The following is a 20,330-nucleotide window of genomic DNA, read 5'->3' as shown; positions in this document are numbered from 1 at the left end:
AAATACCTTTCCAATTCCGATGGTTCTATTGAGGAATCCCTGTTGGTCGCTCTAAACAATAGCTAATAGTTCACACCTATAGCTGAGAGGCAAAAGGCTACAGCGCCCCGACCCCCCCCCACCCCCTCTCTGATACTTAAGATCAATGGTCTCCGTCTCCTCACCTATAAATCTCTGCATGGTCGGTTGGCTCCATCCTACACTCGTGGCCTGCGCTCCTCCAACTCCGATTTCCTCACCAATCCCCACAGGAAGCGTTCCATCATCAACCTCTTTCAAGACCCATCTCAAAACCCACCTGTTCAAACTTGCCTTCTCGCACCACGGTCGGTTTTGCAAAGGACTGCACCTTGCTTCCTTCTAATTTTTTTGTTACTATATATATATATATATTTGCATCTTATCTTTTTATAGTCTCTCTCAACTCTCTTTTCATGTAAAGTGTCCTCGAGTCCGAGAAAGGCGTGTGCGTCTCTCTCCCTATGCAGCTATTTACATGGAATCTTATTATTATTATTATTATTATTATTATTATTATTATTATTATTATTATTATTATTATTATTATTATGTCTCTTCTTCAGTGTCTCCTAGCTGGCCAGAGGAGAGCACTCATTTAAGCCAAGGCTCATTTAACCCACATGTAATTTGTATAAATTGTTTCAACTATATTAAAAGGTCAATTAAAAATAGAACATTTTGAAATAGGACCATGACGACACATATTAAAACATATTATTTTATCCGTTTATCTTGTAATACAATTATTGTATTACAAGATAAACACATAAAATAATATGGCATATCAGATTGTGATTTGCACTGGACCGTCAAATGCTGTTATACCGTCATGAATCTGGAAAATACCGTGATGTGATATTTTGGGCACGACGCCCAGGGAGGATGAAAAAGCAGCCGCCGCCGCCGTGTCCAATAGTCCTAGAAGACGATGACGGACCTTTTTGTTTACACTGAATGGCGAGGAAACACCATTCAGCGTGTCTTACGGCTGTGTGTGCGGCGCGACGGCAAACATGACGTGAACACTCGACTGAAGTCTGAGCCGTGCAACGCGGGAGGTTAACTCTTTCACTACCACAAACCACACTACCAAACGGTTAAGCCTTTCACGTCGGCGACAATACAGAAGGTTAACCCTTTCACTGCCACACGACAAAGGGTTAACCCTCACACTACCACATTACAGAAGGTTAACCCTTTCACTACCACACTACAGACGTCGGGAGGCTGCCCTCACAAGTGGCTCGTCTACAGATCCCACACGGACGTCGTCAGACGGCAGCCCCTACAGTCGTCGGCGTTTTTTTTTTTTAAAGAATTCTACGACACTGCAGAGGCAACGGACCATTGTGTGTGACTATAGCCAAGAGACTCACTCACTTCAAGCCATTCATTCTCGAGTAAAACAAAAAACAACAAAGAAGAAATGTTTGCACAGCGTAATACAGGCCACCCCTTAATCAATATCTCAAACACAGATCTCTGTAGGGGTCATAGGTCGATGACGTAAGATGGGTGTAGCTCTGCGGTCACGTTATACATCAACATGTTTTAATGATGACAAACGGATGCGCAAGCTAGCGCTGATCGCTGTATCCCCAGCCTAGTCAGTGAATAGTAGGAGAGAGGGCATGTTGACGACGAGTACTTCAGGGAAGGAAACCATTTTGGGGAATTCAATGAAGAGGGGTTCTTGTGGTGCTAGCTAGTTCAATGAAGAAGCCGTCCGGCTGCAAGCTAGCCTAACTTAGCACAATGGGAGTGGGGATATACTACCGGCAGCTAGCCTAACTTAGCACAATGGGAGTGGGGATATACCACCGGCAGCTAGCCTAACTTAGCACAATGGGAGGGGATAGACCACCGGCAGCTAGCCTAACTTAGCACAATGGGAGTGGGGATATACTACCGGCAGCTAGCCTAACTTAGCACAATGGGAGTGGGGATATACTACCGGCAGCTAGCCTAACTTAGCACAATGGGAGTGGGGATATACCACCGGCAGCTAGCCTAACTTAGCACAATGGGAGTGGGGATATACTACCGGCAGCTAGCCTAACTTAGCACAATGGGAGTGGGGATATACCACCGGCAGCTAGCCTAACTTAGCACAATGGGAGTGGGGATATACCACCGGCAGCTAGCCTAACTTAGCACAATGGGAGTGGGGATATACCACCGGCAGCTAGCCTAACTTAGCACAATGGGAGTGGGGATATACCACCGGCAGCTAGCCTAACTTAGCACAATGGGAGTGGGGATATACTACCGGCAGCTAGCCTAACTTAGCACAATGGGAGTGGGGATATACCACCGGCAGCTAGCCTAACTTAGCACAATGGGAGTGGGGATATACTACCGGCAGCTAGCCTAACTTAGCACAATGGGAGTGGGGATATACCACCGGCAGCTAGCCTAACTTAGCACAATGGGAGTGGGGATATACTACCGGCAGCTAGCCTAACTTAGCACAATGGGAGTGGGGATATACCACCGGCAGCTAGCCTAACTTAGCACAATGGGAGTGGGGATATACCACCGGCAGCTAGCCTAACTTAGCACAATGGGAGTGGGGATATACTACCGGCAGCTAGCCTAACTTAGCACAATGGGAGTGGGGATATACTACCGGCTGCAAGCTAGCCTAACTTAGCACAATGGGAGTGGGGATATACTACCGGCAGCTAGCCTAACTTAGCACAATGGGAGTGGATATACTACCGGCAGCTAGCCTAACTTAGCACAATGGGAGTGGGGATATACTACCGGCAGCTAGCCTAACTTAGCACAATGGGAGTGGGGATATACCACCGGCAGCTAGCCTAGCTGTTGGCCCAAAACACCTCTACCAGAGTTTTAAGCTAGGCTAGCTGGTCCGTATCTGCTTCCATTCCTTTGTGCTAAGCTAGGCTAGCTTGCAGCTGGATAACCTTCTACTGAATGCATAGAGAGGAAATTGGTATCTATATTCTTGTCTGACTCTCTCATAATGTTGGCGCGTTCCTAAAACAGGGAAGCCCTGATAATAGAAAACCCTGTGATTTGGCCTGAAGACAACGGCAAAGGTCAGTCTGATTAACAAGTTTATTCCGATTACTTTTACCTCATAGTATATATATATATATATATATATATTCAGATAAAAAAAATGTATTGCCTATATTTATTGAGTGTAACGTATAACTGACAATACAGACCCTCATCTTTCTTTACACCATTTATCTTGATCATATTTCTATATTCAGATCAAATTCTATTGCCTATATTTATGTCTCTCTACTATTACCCTGCCCATACCTGTACCCCCCCTCCCCCCTCCCCCATGCTGCTACGACACCCGAATGTCCCCCAAGAAGGGGATCAATAATAAAAGGAACATCTTATCTTATTCACAAACAGAAGACACTGACGGCGTCCTGTATGACATATCCTTGTTGTATCTAAAGAGAGAAACCCGTCCGTCCTGCCAGACGCTCACGAGACACTCGCAGGCCGGAGCGACGTCCACCTTCTCCTCACGAAGACACTCGCAGGCCGGAGCGACGACGTCCACCTTCTCCTCACGAGACACTCGCAGGCCGGAGCGACGACGTCCACCTTCTCCTCACGAAGAAGACACTCGCAGGCCGGAGCGACTGACGTCCACCTTCTCCTCACGAAGACACTCGCAGGCCGGAGCGACGACGTCCACCTTCTCCTCACGAAGAAGACTCTCGCAGGCCGGAGCGACGTCCACCTTCTCCTCACGAAGAAGACACTCGCAGGCCGGAGCGACGTCCACCTTCTCCTCACGAAGACACTCGCAGGCCGGAGCGACGACGTCCACCTTCTCCTCACGAAGACACTCGCAGGCCGGAGCGACGACGTCCACCTTCTCCTCACGAGACACTCGCAGGCCGGAGCGACGTCCACCTTCTCCTCACGAGACACTCGCAGGCCGGAGCGACTGACGTCCACCTTCTCCTCACGAAGACAATCGCAGGCCGGAGCGACGACGTCCACCTTCTCCTCACGAAGACACTCGCAGGCCGGAGCGACGACGTCCACCTTCTCCTCACGAGACACTCGCAGGCCGGAGCGACTGACGTCCACCTTCTCCTCACGAGACACTCGCAGGCCGGAGCGACTGACGTCCACCTTCTCCTCACGAGACACTCGCAGGCCGGAGCGACGACGTCCACCTTCTCCTCACGAAGACACTCGCAGGCCGGAGCGACTGACGTCCACCTTCTCCTCACGAGACACTCGCAGGCCGGAGCGACGTCCACCTTCTCCTCACGAAGACACTTGCAGGCCGGAGCGACGACGTCCACCTTCTCCTCACGAGACACTCGCAGGCCGGAGCGACGTCCACCTTCTCCTCACGAAGACACTCGCAGGCCGGAGCGACGTCCACCTTCTCCTCACGAGACACTCGTAGGCCGGAGCGACGTCCACCTTCTCCTCACGAGACACTCGCAGGCCGGAGCGACGACGTCCACCTTCTCCTCACGAGACACTCGCAGGCCGGAGCGACTGACGTCCACCTTCTCCTCACGAGACACTCGCAGGCCGGAGCGACGACGTCCACCTTCTCCTCACGAGACACTCGCAGGCCGGAGCGACGACGTCCACCTTCTCCTCACGAAGACACTCGCAGGCCGGACTGACGACGTCCACCTTCTCCTCACGAGACACTCGCAGGCCGGAGCGACGTCCACCTTCTCCTCACGAAGACACTCGCAGGCCGGAGCGACGTCCACCTTCTCCTCACGAAGACACTCGCAGGCCGGAGCGACGTTCAAAAAAAAAATTATATAAAATATATATATATATATTTTTTTTAATCAAAAAAAATTTGGCAGGTAAGAAATATGCTTGGCGGGTAGACTCTTCCCATCTACCCGCCACTGGCCGGTGAGTCAAAAAGTTAATTTCGCTCCCTGCGTGAGAGAGTGAGAGCGAGAGAGAGAGAAAAACCAGAAGAACCAAGGATATCTACGCTCATACCAAGGCCGGGAGGAGGAATTTAGCCGGAGGTCGAAACACAGTTCAGCTGACAAAAAGCACAGACCGGAAAATGTGTCCACGTTCACCCCATGATTACTGTAGTTGTGGAGGGGGACGGCGACCAAAAATAGACCCGTCTACTCTGCACATAAACGGACGCTTGGCATAACGCTGAAAAATTGTCACACTGGCCCTTACTTGCTGCACCGAGTGTTCTAGAGTCAACAACAAATGAGCTGCTGTCTTTTTAATCTGTACATTTTAGATTCAGATTAGATTAAAATTAGGGATGCTCGATATTGGCTTTTTTACCGATACCGATATTCCGATATTGTCCAACTCTTCATTTCCGATACCGATATCAACCGATATCAACCGATACCGATATATGCAGGGTTTCCCCCCCCAAAAAACTGAATAATTTCAGGTAACTAATAATTTCACTGGATATATATAACAAATATTGTTATTGTTTTTTTCTTTTTTTAAACCGATACCGATATTTTCCGATATCACATTTTACTGCCGATATCGGCCGATAATATTGGTCGGCCGATAATATCGGACATCCCTAATTAAAATGTATTGTCATCATCCTGCACAACAAGTACAGTACAATGAAAAGAGGTTTGGCATCCAACCAGAGTGCACATTTAACAGTAAAGTGCAATAGTAATATACAATGTACAGGTGATTCAACTTGATGTAAAATATCTAAATGAGTACTAGAGAGTAATAGTGTGCTAATCAGCATTATTGTACATGTCATCATACAGTTATATGCGGTGTATAGAATATATATGCTGTAAATATATATGGTAAATACAGCATTATTGTACATGCTATCATACTGAGTTGTTGCTAGAATATAGTATGAGGTAGGTAGTTATGATGAGTTATGGTCTTTGAGCAAGTTAGGATAGTTGTGGACATGATCTCAATGAAATCTAGAAAAGGCAAGCAAATTTTGCCTGTTTTCAAATTGTATTGTCTAAAGAGGTTTTGAGTGTTTTGTACATTCATAGTTAAAGACAGTAGAGGTTGTGTACTTTCTGATACTGTATCGCATTCATGGTCCGAGTGATTTTGGATTGACTTTATAAATGCAACTGCATAAAGTCAAAACAAAAGAGTTATGCAGCTCTTCGTCTAAAGGGTTCAAATGCTATTCTTATCCTAAAGCATAACAAACGTCTCTTCCTCATCACTGAAAGATATTTAGAGTGCAGCTGCTTCATATCATTACTGAACTCATCGTAATAAAACCGGGAGGAAGCCCGGCCGGCGGTCTCCGATAAATCATAACTCGGTCAGACTCTGACCATAACAAGGAGAATAGTCTCCAATAAGTCATAACTCGGTCAGACTCTGACCATAACAAGGAGAATAGTCTCCAATAAGTCATAACTCAAGTCAGACTCTGACCATAACAAGGAGAATAGTCTCCAATAAGTCATAATTCAAGTCAGACTCTGACCATAACAAGGAGAATAGTCTCCAATAAGTCATAACTCAAGTCAGACTCAGACCATAACAAGGAGAATAGTCTCCAATAAGTCATAACTCAAGTCAGACTCTGACCATAACAAGGAGAATAGTCTCCAATAAGTCATAACTCAAGTCAGACTCTGACCACAACAAGGAGAATAGTCTCCAATAAGTCATAACTCAAGTCAGACTCTGACCATAACAAGGAGAATAGTCTCCAATAAGTCATAACTCGGTCAGACTCAGACCATATCAAGGAGAATAGTCTCCAATAAGTCATAACTCGGTCAGACTCTGACCACAACAAGGAGGAAGTCATAACTCGGTCAGACTCTGACCATAACAAGGAGAATAGTCTCCGTTAAGTCATTACTCTGTCAGACTCAGACCATATCAAGGAGAATAGCATGTGACTAAGTAGAAGATGAATGGGATATGGACGACTGAGAAAGAATGCCGTCCGTCGAGGTGCCGGGAGGGGGGCGGGTCCGATGACCACTAGAGGAAAAAAACAACCGCAAAAACGAAAACCAAAAAGCCTCGACCCCTCACGCCGGTTCTCGGTGCCGTGACAGATGGTTCTAATGTTCTTGGTCTTCGTGATACGGAGGGTCCTAATGTTCTCTGTGCCGTGATACGGAGGGTCCTAATGTTCTCGGTTCTCGTGATACGGAGGGTCCTAATGTTCTCGGTTCTCGTGATACGGAGGGTCCTAATGTTCTCGGTTCTCGTGACAGAGGGTCCTAATGTTCTCGTAATACGGAGGGTCCTAATGTTCTCTGTGCCGTGATACGGAGGGTCCTAATGTTCTCGGTTCTCGTGATACGGAGGGTCCTAATGTTCTCGGTTCTCGTGATACGGAGGGTCCTAATGTTCTCGGTTCTCGTGATACGGAGGGTCCTAATGTTCTCGGTTCTCGTGATACAGAGGGTCCTAATGTTCTCTGTGCCGTGATACAGAGGGTTCTAATGTTCTCTGTGCCGTGATACAGAGGGTTCTAATGTTCTCGCTTCTCGTGATACAGAGGGTTCTAATGTTCTCGCTTCTCGTGATACGGAGGGTCCTAATGTTCTCGTGATACGCAGGGTCCTAATGTTCTCGGTTCTCGTGATACGCAGGGTCCTAATGTTCTCGGTTCTCGTGATACGGAGGGTCCTAATGTTCTCGGTTCTCGTGACACGCAGGGTCCTAATGTTCTCGGTTCTCGTGACACGCAGGGTCCTAATGTTCTCGTGATACGGAGGGTCCTAATGTTCTCTATGCCGTGATACGGAGGGTCCTAATGTTCTCTGTTCCGTGATACGGAGGGTCCTAATGTTCTCTGTTCCGTGATACGGAGGGTCCTAATGTTCTCTGTTCCGTGATACGGAGGGTCCTAATGTTCTCGGTTCTTGTGATACGGAGGGTCCTAATGTTCTCGGTTCTCGTGATACGGAGGGTCCTAATGTTCTCGGTTCTCGTGATACGCAGGGTCCTAATGTTCTCGGTTCTCGTGACACGCAGGGTCCTAATGTTCTCGGTTCTCGTGACATGCAGGGTCCTAATGTTCTCGTGATACGCAGGGTCCTAATGTTCTCTGTGCCGTGATACGCAGGGTCCTAATGTTCTCTGTGCCGTGATACGCAGGGTCCTAATGTTCTCTGTGCCGTGATACGCAGGGTCCTAATGTTCTCGGTTCTTGTGACACGGAGGGTCCTAATGTTCTCGTGATACGGAGGGTCCCAATGTTCTCGGTTCTCGTGATACGGAGGGTCCTAATGTTCTCGGTTCTCGTGATACGGAGGGTCCTAATGTTCTCGGTTCTCGTGATACGGAGGGTCCTAATGTTCTCGGTTCTCGTGATACGGAGGGTCCTAATGTTCTCGGTTCTCGTGATACAGAGGGTCCTAATGTTCTCGGTTCTCGTGATACGGAGGGTCCCAATGTTCTCGGTTCTCGTGATACGGAGGGTCCTAATGTTCTCGGTTCTCGTGATACGGAGGGTCCTAATGTTCTCTGTGCCGTGATACAGAGGGTTCTAATGTTCTCGGTTCTCGTGATACGCAGGGTCCTAATGTTCTCTATGCCGTGATACGGAGGGTCCTAATGTTCTCTATGCCGTGATACGGAGGGTCCTAATGTTCTCTATGCCGTGATACGGAGGGTCCTAATGTTCTCGGTTCTCGTGATACGGAGGGTCCTAATGTTCTCGGTTCTCGTGATACGCAGGGTCCTAATGTTCTCGGTTCTCGTGATACGCAGGGTCCTAATGTTCTCTATGCCGTGATACGGAGGGTCCTAATGTTCTCTATGCCGTGATACGGAGGGTCCTAATGTTCTCGGTTCTCGTGATACGGAGGGTCCTAATGTTCTCGGTTCTCGTGATACGCAGGGTCCTAATGTTCTCGGTTCTCGTGATACGCAGGGTCCTAATGTTCTCTATGCCGTGATACGCAGGGTCCTAATGTTCTCTATGCCGTGATACGGAGGGTCCTAATGTTCTCTATGCCGTGATACGGAGGGTCCTAATGTTCTCTATGCCGTGATACGGAGGGTCCTAATGTTCTCGGTTCTCGTGATACGCAGGGTCCTAATGTTCTCGGTTCTCGTGATACGCAGGGTCCTAATGTTCTCTATGCCGTGATACGGAGGGTCCTAATGTTCTCTATGCCGTGATACGGAGGGTCCTAATGTTCTCTATGCCGTGATACGGAGGGTCCTAATGTTCTCTATGCCGTGATACGGAGGGTCCTAATGTTCTCTATGCCGTGATACGCAGGGTCCTAATGTTCTCTGTGCCGTGATACGGAGGGTCCTAATGTTCTCGTGATACGGAGGGTCCTAATGTTCTCTGTGCCGTGATACGGAGGGTCCTAATGTTCTCGTGATACGGAGGGTCCTAATGTTCTCTGTGCCGTGATACGGAGGGTCCTAATGTTCTCGTGATACGGAGGGTCCTAATGTTCTCGTGATACGGAGGGTCCTAATGTTCTCGGTTCTCGTGATACGGAGGGTCCTAATGTTCTCGGTCCTCGTGATACGGAGGGTCCTAATGTTCTCGGTTCTCCTGATACGCAGGGTCCTAATGTTCTCGGTTCTCGTGACACGGAGGGTCCTAATGTTCTCGGTTCTCGTGATACGGAGGGTCCTAATGTTCTCGGTCCTCGTGATACGCAGGGTCCTAATGTTCTCGGTTCTCCTGATACGCAGGGTCCTAATGTTCTCGCTTCTCGTGACACGGAGGGTCCTAATGTTCTCGGGCTAATCGTGTTATTGCTGGGAGCTCTCACCAGCGCCAGATAACACGACGTCCATTTAGCAACAGAGCCGGCTGGGAGGAGGAGGAGGAGGAGGAGGACGGTGGTGTCGGTGAGGCGGCCGTTAATGCAGCACTGCAGATACCGGCTGTAGCTGCACTCACATGACCCGCTTGTTCATGATCCCAGCGCGCTCCTCCCGGCCGCGGCGCCGGCAGCACATGAACAGAACATAGACCCACGAGCAGCGGCACGCTCTAGTAGTGGAACACCAGCCCTAACGATGCCCCCCCTCACCGTGTCACATAGAGATTAGATTCTAAATGTATAGTCATCATGCAGCACAGTCAATGAAAATAAGTCTGGCATCCAACCGGAGTCCAAATGTAAGAGTAAAGTGCAATAGTAATATATACAATGTACAGGTGATACTACTGAGTAATAGTGCTAATCAGATGCATGTACAGTATAGAGTTGTAGTATTAATATGTACAGGGACACAGGTATAACGACACTATGGTAGTAAGTCGTACTGGCCAGCAGAGTAACTAGTAGGAGTAGTAGGTAAGGGATATGTACAGATATAGATATAGTATCTACAGATATGCAAAAGAGAATTAGGCCTATATGCAGGTATGTACACAGATGTGGATATATATGCAGGTATATTTAGACAAGACACATATATAAATGCAGTAAATACAAATATATAAATGTATATATAGCACTATATAGCACTATTGTACATGCTATCATACAGAGTTATAATGGGTAGACTATAGTTTGAGGTAGGTAGTTGTGATTATTATCATTACAAGTAGTGATGCACGATATATCGGCCGCCGATATGGCCGTTACACATCGGTATCGGTCCGATATCAAGATAGCGCCGATATTAAAGAAAATTAAATTTTTAATGAATTATTTATTTAACATGTTTTGGCCTTAAATAGTTTCAAAATATCAGTCATTTCTGAAAATAAGTTACAAAAGTAATAAAAAAAAAAAGAAAAAAATGCGTTTTGGAAAATAGCTCTTTATTTGATTATCATAAATAAGTGTTTTCCGGTAAATATCGGTATCGGCCAGAACAGCAATATTAATATCGGTTATCGGTCACAATTTTCACATCGGTGCATGATTGCATCACTAATTACAGTGTAGGGCAGTTGTACACGGTGAAAGCAGTAGGTAGGTATAAATTGAGTATATAGGCAACAGAGAGTCCAGGGTGCAGGCAATGGAGTTCTGGCAACGGGAGGAACACTAACGATGTCCTGCGTGACATATAGATATACGAGCGTTTAATAAAAAGGTAAGAGGTCCGCTCCAGTTGTGGAGACTGTAAGAATGATTAAAGAGATACAGAAGGAGGGGGGGGGGGGGGGTACAGGAAAGGATTAGGGCTGACCTTCGATTTTTTTTGGAATTCGAAGCTTCGGGCCGAGATTCGATTTTAATTCGAAGCTTCGAAATAAAAAAATTAAAAATGTAATAATGAACACAAATCTGTCAGTGCCGAGTCCGACCAATTTACTTTTTTCACTTTGATTGCCTAAGGCTAAATTCATGATATACCATCCCTTGCCAGCTCTATTTGTCTATGGAGAAGTTCCCCTTCTTTGCAGGGCTATAACTTTTTAAATTCTATTGCTAAATTGCCATTATTAGGGCCCATTCAATGTCCTATATGTATTGTTCAGGGTGTATGAACGTTAAACTTTTTCATTCACATATTCATACTAAAATGTGATCTAAAGTATAAGTATGTTTTCATCTCTTTCTGCAGCTTTCTCCAGAACGTGATTTATAGCCCCAAATGCATTATATTGATGATCAAATACAGTTTGATAGCAATCGGCGCGATATAAAAAAATCCAACTGGACGGACTTCTGGAAGTTACTACACGTCATCTGATGTTGACCGGATGGGCGAGGGGGCGTTTATAATTCCGTGGGCAGCGTTATACCATTCATCTAATGTGGGTCAAATGTTCATCATAGCAGTTAGTGTCGAACACGGTAATATTACACGCTAAAACTCACCCCAGTCTCCGCGGGCCGTTGGGCGATCAGCGTGGGGTAGACAGTTTTCCATTATGGGATGTCGAAATACCCGGTCCATTTCCAGGTTGTATAATACTATATACGTCCAAATCATGTTGTTTATCGAGTTATTTGCAACCGATCGATGTCCAGTGTATCAAGATGGAGTCCCGGGACCTATAGCGAGTGCCCGGAAGTAATATGGGTGATCAGCACTTCATCCACATAACTTCCTGTTTGGCGCTTCTGCCGATCGGCCACCAGATGGCGCTCTTGAACCGCTAGAGGATTGAGAGGAGCTCAGAACTGTGTGTGAAGGCTGCGGATGGAAAATATGATTCCGATCACAGATTTTTGAAATATTGATATTAAAGACGAGTTACGGTGTCCTCTGCAACTTGAGCATGGCGGGGAAGGACGCCTAAACACATTTTCGGCACTTAAAGTGTTAAATAATCAAATTAAATTTTCATATTTGAATCCCATGCCCATCGAACGAGGCTTCGAAGTATTTAAGACAGCCCTAGAAAGGATGTTCCACAGGGATTCTATCCCAGGCCAGCAGGGGGCATGTGTGGGTCCAAGAGGAGGAGGAGCCGCAACAACAGCAGCGCCGTGAAACTTAGTATCTTTGGCTCCTCTTTATTCCCATGGCGGTTTGGAGAGATTCAACAGTTTGGCATTTGGCACAAAGGAAGGGGAGGAGGGGGAAGCAGGGGGGTCTCGTATTAACCCTTTCAGGTGTTGATCTCACGTTGAGAACTGAACATGTCACACTGACAGTGCTGGCTATCGTTGACTTGAGTGGAAATTGCGTTGCTAGGGAACAGCTTGGACCCGAGTTAATTTGGTAAATGGTGCATTTAGCTTTGTTTTATCCAAAGCGCTTTACAATTTTTTCGTTCCTCACATTCACCCACTCGCTCACACATTCACACGTCGAGGGCGGGGGCGACCATGCAAGGTGCCTGCCTGCTCATCGGGAGCAGTTAGGGGTTAAGTTTAAGTGTCTTGCTCAAAAGGACACTTGTGTACACGCTGCCCAGGAATCGAACCGGGAACCTTTACGATGACCAGACGACCGCTCCATCTACCTCCTGAGCCACTGTGTCGCCCCTGCTATTTCCTGTAATGATTGACCAGGAGATCAAAACGCAGTGCGTTTAGATTAGAATGTTCCCAGTTGTCAAGTGGAAAGCGCCCATAGGCCGGAACACTTCTCCCCCATTCATCATGACATCATCACACTGTGCAGAAAGGACACGTCTTCCTCCCAGATTCCACAGGGAGGCCTGAAGGGAGAGGCTGCAGTGTCACCAGTGGTGGAAAGTAACTAAGTATCTTTACTCAAGTACCGTACTGGAGTACAATTGTGAGCTACTTGTACTTTAAGTGAGTATTTTCATTTGATGGAATTTTATACTTTTACTCCCCCACTACATTTCAAAAAGGAAATTGTACTTTTTTTTCTTTTTTACTCCACTAACATTTATCTGAACCCATCGGTTACTAGTTACTTTGAAGATAAATATTTTGCATAGAAGACATGGCAAACATGCATGATATACTTTCACATTTGAAGCCTGCCAACTTCAAGAGGACATAATCAGAGCAGCATACCTGGAGCACATGTATACCACTTTAACAAGAGCAGCATAACTGGACCACATACCATTTTAACCTTTAGAGGTCAATGGATCGAGGCTTGAATGCTCCCCAAGCACTGGAACACAGAAACGTCACGTAGTAGAATGCATACCTTTACGTCGGAAACTTAAGTACATTCAATAACAAATACTTATCTACTTTTACTCAAGTAAAAGGAACTGTGTATACTTCTTCTTCCACCACGGATCGTGACCTGGATTCATGCCGTTGCATCACGAGTACAGCGTGGTCGAGTTAGATTTTAACTACTATAACTACTACCTCTGTCCGGGGCGTGACGCACAGACACGCTCTTCTAGCGTCTCTTACTAGGGCATGGTGGTGACGTTGTTGCCGTCCCGGAGGGGGAAATACTGCCCTGGGGCACTACTGTGCATGTACCCGCTCGTTCTCAGTCACGACCAAGGCCATAATGTGGCACTGTGTGTGTGTCAGCGTTTCCGTTAGCCGGTAATTACCGGTATTTGGCCGGCAAAATCTGTTGAAGTCCGACATATTTAATCTCTCCGGTCATAGTGTCCGGTGAAAATAGTTCCCTCTGGGCACAGTTTGATTATTTGAATTGTATTTGGATGGGCTGGAGTTGGGTGGCCTATGCGATGAACGAAACAATCATTGCGTTTGTTGTCGTTGCTTCGCTCAGCGAGAGCTTGCTGCTGGATTTGCGGAAGGCATGCAGCTGCAGACCCACAGAACCCACCAGCTTTGCTGGCACAGTGCGGTCCCCAGACCTGGAAAGCTGCTCTGCGGGTCTGCAGCTGGATGCTTCTTGCAAACTAACTGCTGCCGGCTCGCGCTGATAACAGCTTTCATTGTTGGACCGGCTGCTTGGTGGAGCAACGATGAAACGAATGTAATGAATCGTTCGTCGCATGGGCTATTTAATTTTGGCCTGTTTTGGTACGGTTCGGGTGATCAAGTTGTGCTTGGAGGGAGTTGTTTTCACCGGACATTATGACCAGCACCAAGTCGTTGGGAGGTGGAGATATACAATGTTGCCGTCTCTCTCTGCAAAATTTCTCAGTTTTTCGCTTGATATAATTAATACAAATGTCCAATATAACGGAATTCGTTAGCTCATAAAAATGTGATTATAACAGACTGCTGTTTAGTGTCGGACCGACTGCCCACATACGCGGTCTATTTTATTTCAAGTCAGCAGCAGCACGGAGTATCGAGGGACTTATTTTATTTGGAATATATTAATGACTGTATACGCAAAAGTAGCCTAGTTTTAAATAATAATATTATAAATCTACATGCCTTGAGGATGACATTCTTTATATAGTCTGCCTATAAATTGTTTTAAAGCTCAATAAACTATGACCGGAATTAATCTCATTTGTCCGGTAGATTGAAATCTTGCAGGTCACGGAGACCGGCAACAATTTTTTCTAACGGAAACCCTGGTGTGTGTATGCGTCTCTAGGTGTCTTTTAAGTGGACACCTGTAATGTTAAGTATGTGAAATAAGATCTAGATTAGCCCTCCGGTCGTTCTCTGTACGTATATACTGTGCGTCACTGTACCATGAGAGTCGGGAGTTGTTATATTTAGGCTTCAATCGGTGTTGTGGGGGTTGGTGCGGGAAAGTACTGGTGTCAAAGTATAGGGCTCGATTGTCTTGTTTTCATGATCGTGGAACGCCAAACTTGATTAATCCACCATCACAGTGGCAACAAAACTAAAAAGGTCTACCAGGCAGTCATTCTACCAACTGTCATGCATGGTCAAATTTTACAAATCAAATTTATCTGTAAGGCCCGACAACACGCGTTAATGTCCCCATAAGGGGCCGGACACGTCTTCTTTAAACAAGTCAAGAAGAAACGTCACAATAAATCAAGAACAAAACAAAACCATAAAGTCCCATTTTCTTTTTAATAAATCAAATAAATGAATGCAACACTCCCAGACATACCCCACGCGAAGGTATGGAAAAACTCACTAAAACCTAGTAGCAATAGGAAAAAATGCACCACAGGCAATGTGGAGGAGAGAAACCTTAGAAGGGCCGTTCAAGGGGGGGGGGGGGTCTCCCTTCTTAGATGTTGTGATAGTAGTGTTGCAATAAAACAGTTGGTAAGCATGCACACGTACGTGTAATGAAACACAGATAACTTAAGATAAGTGCATGCAATAGCAACTGAACATATAACCTGAAGATCAGAGACGTCACAGGCCTCTATAAGCTGAAGATCAGAGACGTCACAGGCCTCTATAAGCTGAAGATCAGAGACACAGGCCTCTATAACCTGAAGATCAGAGACACAGACCTCTATAACCTGAAGATCAGAGACACAGACCTCTATAAACTGAAGATCAGAGACACAGGCCTCTATAAGCTGAAGATCAGAGACACAGGCCTCTATAAGCTGAAGACCAGAGACACGGGCCTCTATAACCTGAAGATCAGAGACACAGACCTCTATAACCTGAAGATCAGAGACACAGGCCTCTATAAGCTGAAGATCAGAGACACAGGCCTCTATAATCTGAAGATCAGAGACACAGGCCTCTATAAGCTGTTCAGTGCAGAGGGAGGCTACGTGGCGTAGTGGGCAAGGCGCTCGCCACGAATGCGGAGACGCTGGGCTTGCCTGTTCGAGCCCAGCGCTCCACATTGCTTTCAGTTTAGCTGGTCGTCCGTACTAATACACATTGGCCGTATTAGGGGGTGGGAAACTGAAGGGTGGGGATCGGGCGTTGTGGACAGCGACTCCTACAGGTCGGTTGGTGCGCCTGCGCAGTAGAATCAGGAAGTGTCGGGGGCAGCGTGAGCCTCCCACGCGTTACTCCTCGCCACTGAGAGATCGAGCTGCGCAGGTGAAAAGATGCGACTGCTGCTACCTCAAGTACCGGAGGGGACTTGTGCTATGTATGACTTAGTCCACATTGCAGCCGGCTTGTGGGAGGCAAGAAACAGCGTTCGTGACAGGGGAGGGTTGAATTGGATGATACGAAATTGGGATGGGAGAAAAAGTGGATCAAAAAAAAAAGGCTGTTCAGTGCAGAGAGTTCAAGATCTTTTGCGCACGCCACCAAAACCCAGAGACCCACAGAGACATGCCACGGTCATCATCAAATGTGACAGATGAACATGAATAAGAGGAGGAAGATTAGAATATATGGAACATTGATGTAATGTTTCCCCCCGGGCGGGCTCTCAGGTTCCCTGTGGTGGTGCTGGTTGGCTGAGGGCGGCTAAGATGCAACATAGCAGCAAGCATTGGATAACACTCTGCAAGTGTTGTTGATATAATAATGGTATTGATATTGAAGTCCATTAGCGGCGTGTGGGCCTGTTTGATAGTGTGGCAAGTCGCTACAAATAAAGTCTGTGTGTGGGAAACACTTTAGGTGTGCCAGGCTTGTGGGAAAGACTGCGACTGTGTGGTAACAGTTACAGGGGGCGATAGTGGCTCGGGAGGTATAGAGCAGTTATCTGGTAATCCAGAGGTTCCCGGTTTGATTCACACTCCTCCCGGGCAGTGCGTCGAAGTGTCCTTGAGCAGGACACTTACTTAACCCCCCCCCAACTGCTCCCGATGAGCAGGTTGGCACCTGGCTGGCATGGTCGCCTCTGCCGTCGGTGTGTGAATGTGCGCGAGTGAATATGAAATGGGTCAAATGTGAGGAACGAAATTGTAAAGCACTAAATGCACCATTTATTTACTGTAACGACCATGGATGCCTATAGACTCACTACGGGTCGGACCCTTTAGTTGACCGGTTAGCGACACAGGTTCGATTCCCATGCAGCTGCCCCCCCCCCCCCCCCGAATTAGCTACAGTACTTTACCATGCCAGTCATGATAATGAGTCTCCCGTATTAGGGTTATATCAGATTCAGAATACATGAAAACTAGATTAAAGTGACATACGCGTGTGGTAACCTTGGTCCTTGGTGGAAAGGCAACTGCCGGCGGTGACAACAAGTCACATGCTGCTGCTGCTGCTGCTGCTGCTGCTGATGCTGCCTCTCCGCCGAAACGGTGAGATGACAGAGATGCGGGCCAATGTTTATTTCCACCGGAGCAAGTACCGGAGGGGGGCGGCTGCTGGCGTCTGCCCAGCGACTCTCTCTCTCTCGCTGTGGGGGGGGGGGGGGGGGGGGGGGGGGGGGGCGGTGGGACTGTCCCACAGCTTGTTGAATCACCGCCGCGCACCGTTACTAAATAAATCCACCTCCATCCTTTTGACGTGACTAACCTCCGCTTCGAGAGCGATTAACTCGCGAGAAACGACACCCGTGAAGAGGAAATTATTAACCCTTTCACTGCCACACTACAGAAGGTTAACCCTTTCACTGCCACACTACAGAAGGTTAACCCTTTCACTGCGACAATACACACAACGTTAACCCTTTCACTGCCACACACACGACAGCCGGTTAACCCCGTCACTGCTGCCACACTACAGAAGGTTAACCCTTTACTAGTGTGATAGTAAAGCCGGGTTAACCTGCTGTAGTGTGGCAGTGAAAGGGTTCATGGGAGATCAAATGTACAATGCGTTTTAGTTCATGTGCGCGTGCGCGCAGGGGGGGGCAGTGAGTGGGGCACACAGAAAGAGAACACACGCAGTTGACCAATGAAGGCTATTATTACATTGAACCTACATGATGATATGCGATGGGAGATATGATATATGTGCCAGTCAGACACCCCCCCCCCCCCCACACACACACCGGACACAGAGCACAGCTTGGATCATACACACTTGACGAGTGTAGAGATGCCATCATCATAATCATAATGTAAAGAGACTTGAAATAAAGGTAGGCTAGTCCACAAGCAGTCCCATATAGCTTAGCTACACCACATCCCCGCAAAGAAGACCTCGTAATGGTTACCATGGCCGTTTAAGATGCATATAAAGCGAAATAAAGCCTCTCTCTTCGTGACTCCAGGTCCGTGTTGTAGTAGATCATCACTTATTAGCACTAGTTCTGTGTTTCTTAATAAGCGCGTCTTATGATGATTGCTGATGATCGCGCGTCTGGGTTTTATTAACAAGAGTGAATGAATGATTGATTGATTGAAAACTTTATTAACAGATTGCAGAATGGGTACAATACAGTACGGCTCAATACACACAATTGTTAAGGGGATGCAGACCAGAGAAAGACTTTAGTCTTGTTTACATCAGGGTCCCCCATTTTCAATTCGTAGTGACATTTATGACATGCACAACATACATGACACAGGTATTTACATTACTGTTACATTTGTGACATATACGATATGCAAATATACTGTACTGTTAGAGGCGCGCATGTTTGACCCAGACGCGCAGTAATAATCATCATCCCCAGCGCGACACATCATGTTTCATTTCTAACATTTATAATAAATCAGTTGTATCATGATGTTGGACCCAGCGGCGCGACACAACATTATATTAGCAACATTTCGGAGAACAAAAGATCACGACTAACCTTGATGCGCTCGCCTCTCGTTGTCCACTTGTTTACGCTGTTGTTGTCGCGACACACCATCCATTAAGTTTCCCGACACGAATATTATTATTATGGGAAGAAGACGACGAGCGAAGAACGTGCTGCATCTGCGACCGTGTGTTCCGTGTTTGTGTTGGATCGGTGTCCTCCTCCTCCTCCCGGCCGCCGCGTCTGGAGACAATAAAGGTTACGTCTTCAAAACAGCTGTTTCCAAAATGGAGTTAGTCCCCCTCCCTCGCAGCCAATCAGACTACGCCTTTTTTGGAGTCTCGTCCTCTGGTCAAACGCATTATTCTGACTCCCACTCTCGCTGTGGTGTGGTGGGCTGGAGGAGTGGATTCTACTGGGTCTGAGAGGAGTGGGTCTACTGGGTCTGAGAGGAGTGGGTCTACTGGGTCTGAGAGGAGTGGGTCTGCTGGGTCTGAGAGGAGTGGGTCTACTGGGTCTGAGAGGAGTGGGTCTACTGGGTCTGAGAGGAGTGGGTCTGCTGGGTCTGAGAGGAGTGGGTCTGCTGGGTCTGAGAGGAGTGGGTCTACTGGGTCTGAGAGGAGTGGGTCTGCTGGGTCTGAGAGGAGTGGATCTACTGGGTCTGACTGAGAGGAGTGGGTCTACTGGGTCTGACTGAGAGGAGTGGATCTACTGGGTCTGAGAGGAGTGGATCTACTGGGTCTGAGAGGAGTGGGTCTACTGGGTCTGAGAGGAGTGGGTCTACTGGGTCTGACTGAGAGGAGTGGATCTACTGGGTCTGAGAGGAGTGGATCTACTGGGTCTGAGAGGAGTGGGTCTACTGGGTCTGAGAGGAGTGGATCTACTGGGTCTGAGAGGAGTGGGTCTGCTGGGTCTGAGAGGAGTGGATCTACTGGATCTGAGAGGAGTGGGTCTGCTGGGTCTGAGAGGAGTGGATCTACTGGGTCTGAGAGGAGTGGGTCTACTGGGTCTGACTGAGAGGAGTGGGTCTACTGGGTCTGACTGAGAGGAGTGGATCTACTGGGTCTGAGAGGAGTGGGTCTACTGGGTCTGAGAGGAGTGGGTCTGCTGGGTCTGAGAGGAGTGGGTCTACTGGGTCTGAGAGGAGTGGGTCTACTGGGTCTGACTGAGAGGAGTGGGTCTGCTGGGTCTGAGAGGAGTGGATCTACTGGGTCTGAGAGGAGTGGGTCTACTGGGTCTGAGAGGAGTGGGTCTACTGGGTCTGAGAGGAGTGGGTCTACTGGGTCTGACTGAGAGGAGTGGGTCTACTGGGTCTGACTGAGAGGAGTGGATCTACTGGGTCTGAGAGGAGTGGGTCTGCTGGGTCTGACTGAGAGGAGTGGATCTACTGGGTCTGAGAGGAGTGGATCTACTGGGTCTGAGAGGAGTGGATCTACTGGGTCTGAGAGGAGTGAATCTACTGGGTCTGTCTGAGAGGAGTGGGTCTACTGGGT

General features: G+C 47.5%; 1 protein-coding gene across 3 annotated transcripts in view; it reads right to left on the bottom strand.

Moving 5' to 3' along the window:
- Window positions 1-19,075, bottom strand: part of pkig (protein kinase (cAMP-dependent, catalytic) inhibitor gamma) — a 63,012-nt gene extending 43,937 nt beyond the window's left edge. For all 3 annotated transcript variants that reach the window (XM_084333817.1, XM_084333816.1, XM_084333818.1), the window contains exon 1: window positions 18,889-19,075. The gene's annotated coding sequence lies outside the window, so the exon portion shown is untranslated. The remainder of the gene's footprint in view (window positions 1-18,888) is intronic.
- Window positions 19,076-20,330: the final 1,255 nt, after the last annotated feature.

This window comes from Notolepis coatsorum (genome assembly GCF_963971535.1).
Source record: "Notolepis coatsorum genome assembly, chromosome: 17".
Classification (NCBI taxonomy): Eukaryota; Metazoa; Chordata; class Actinopteri; order Aulopiformes; family Paralepididae; genus Notolepis; species Notolepis coatsorum.
The sequence above is the reverse complement of the archived record's forward strand: the minus strand, read 5'-3'. Positions and strand labels throughout refer to the sequence as shown.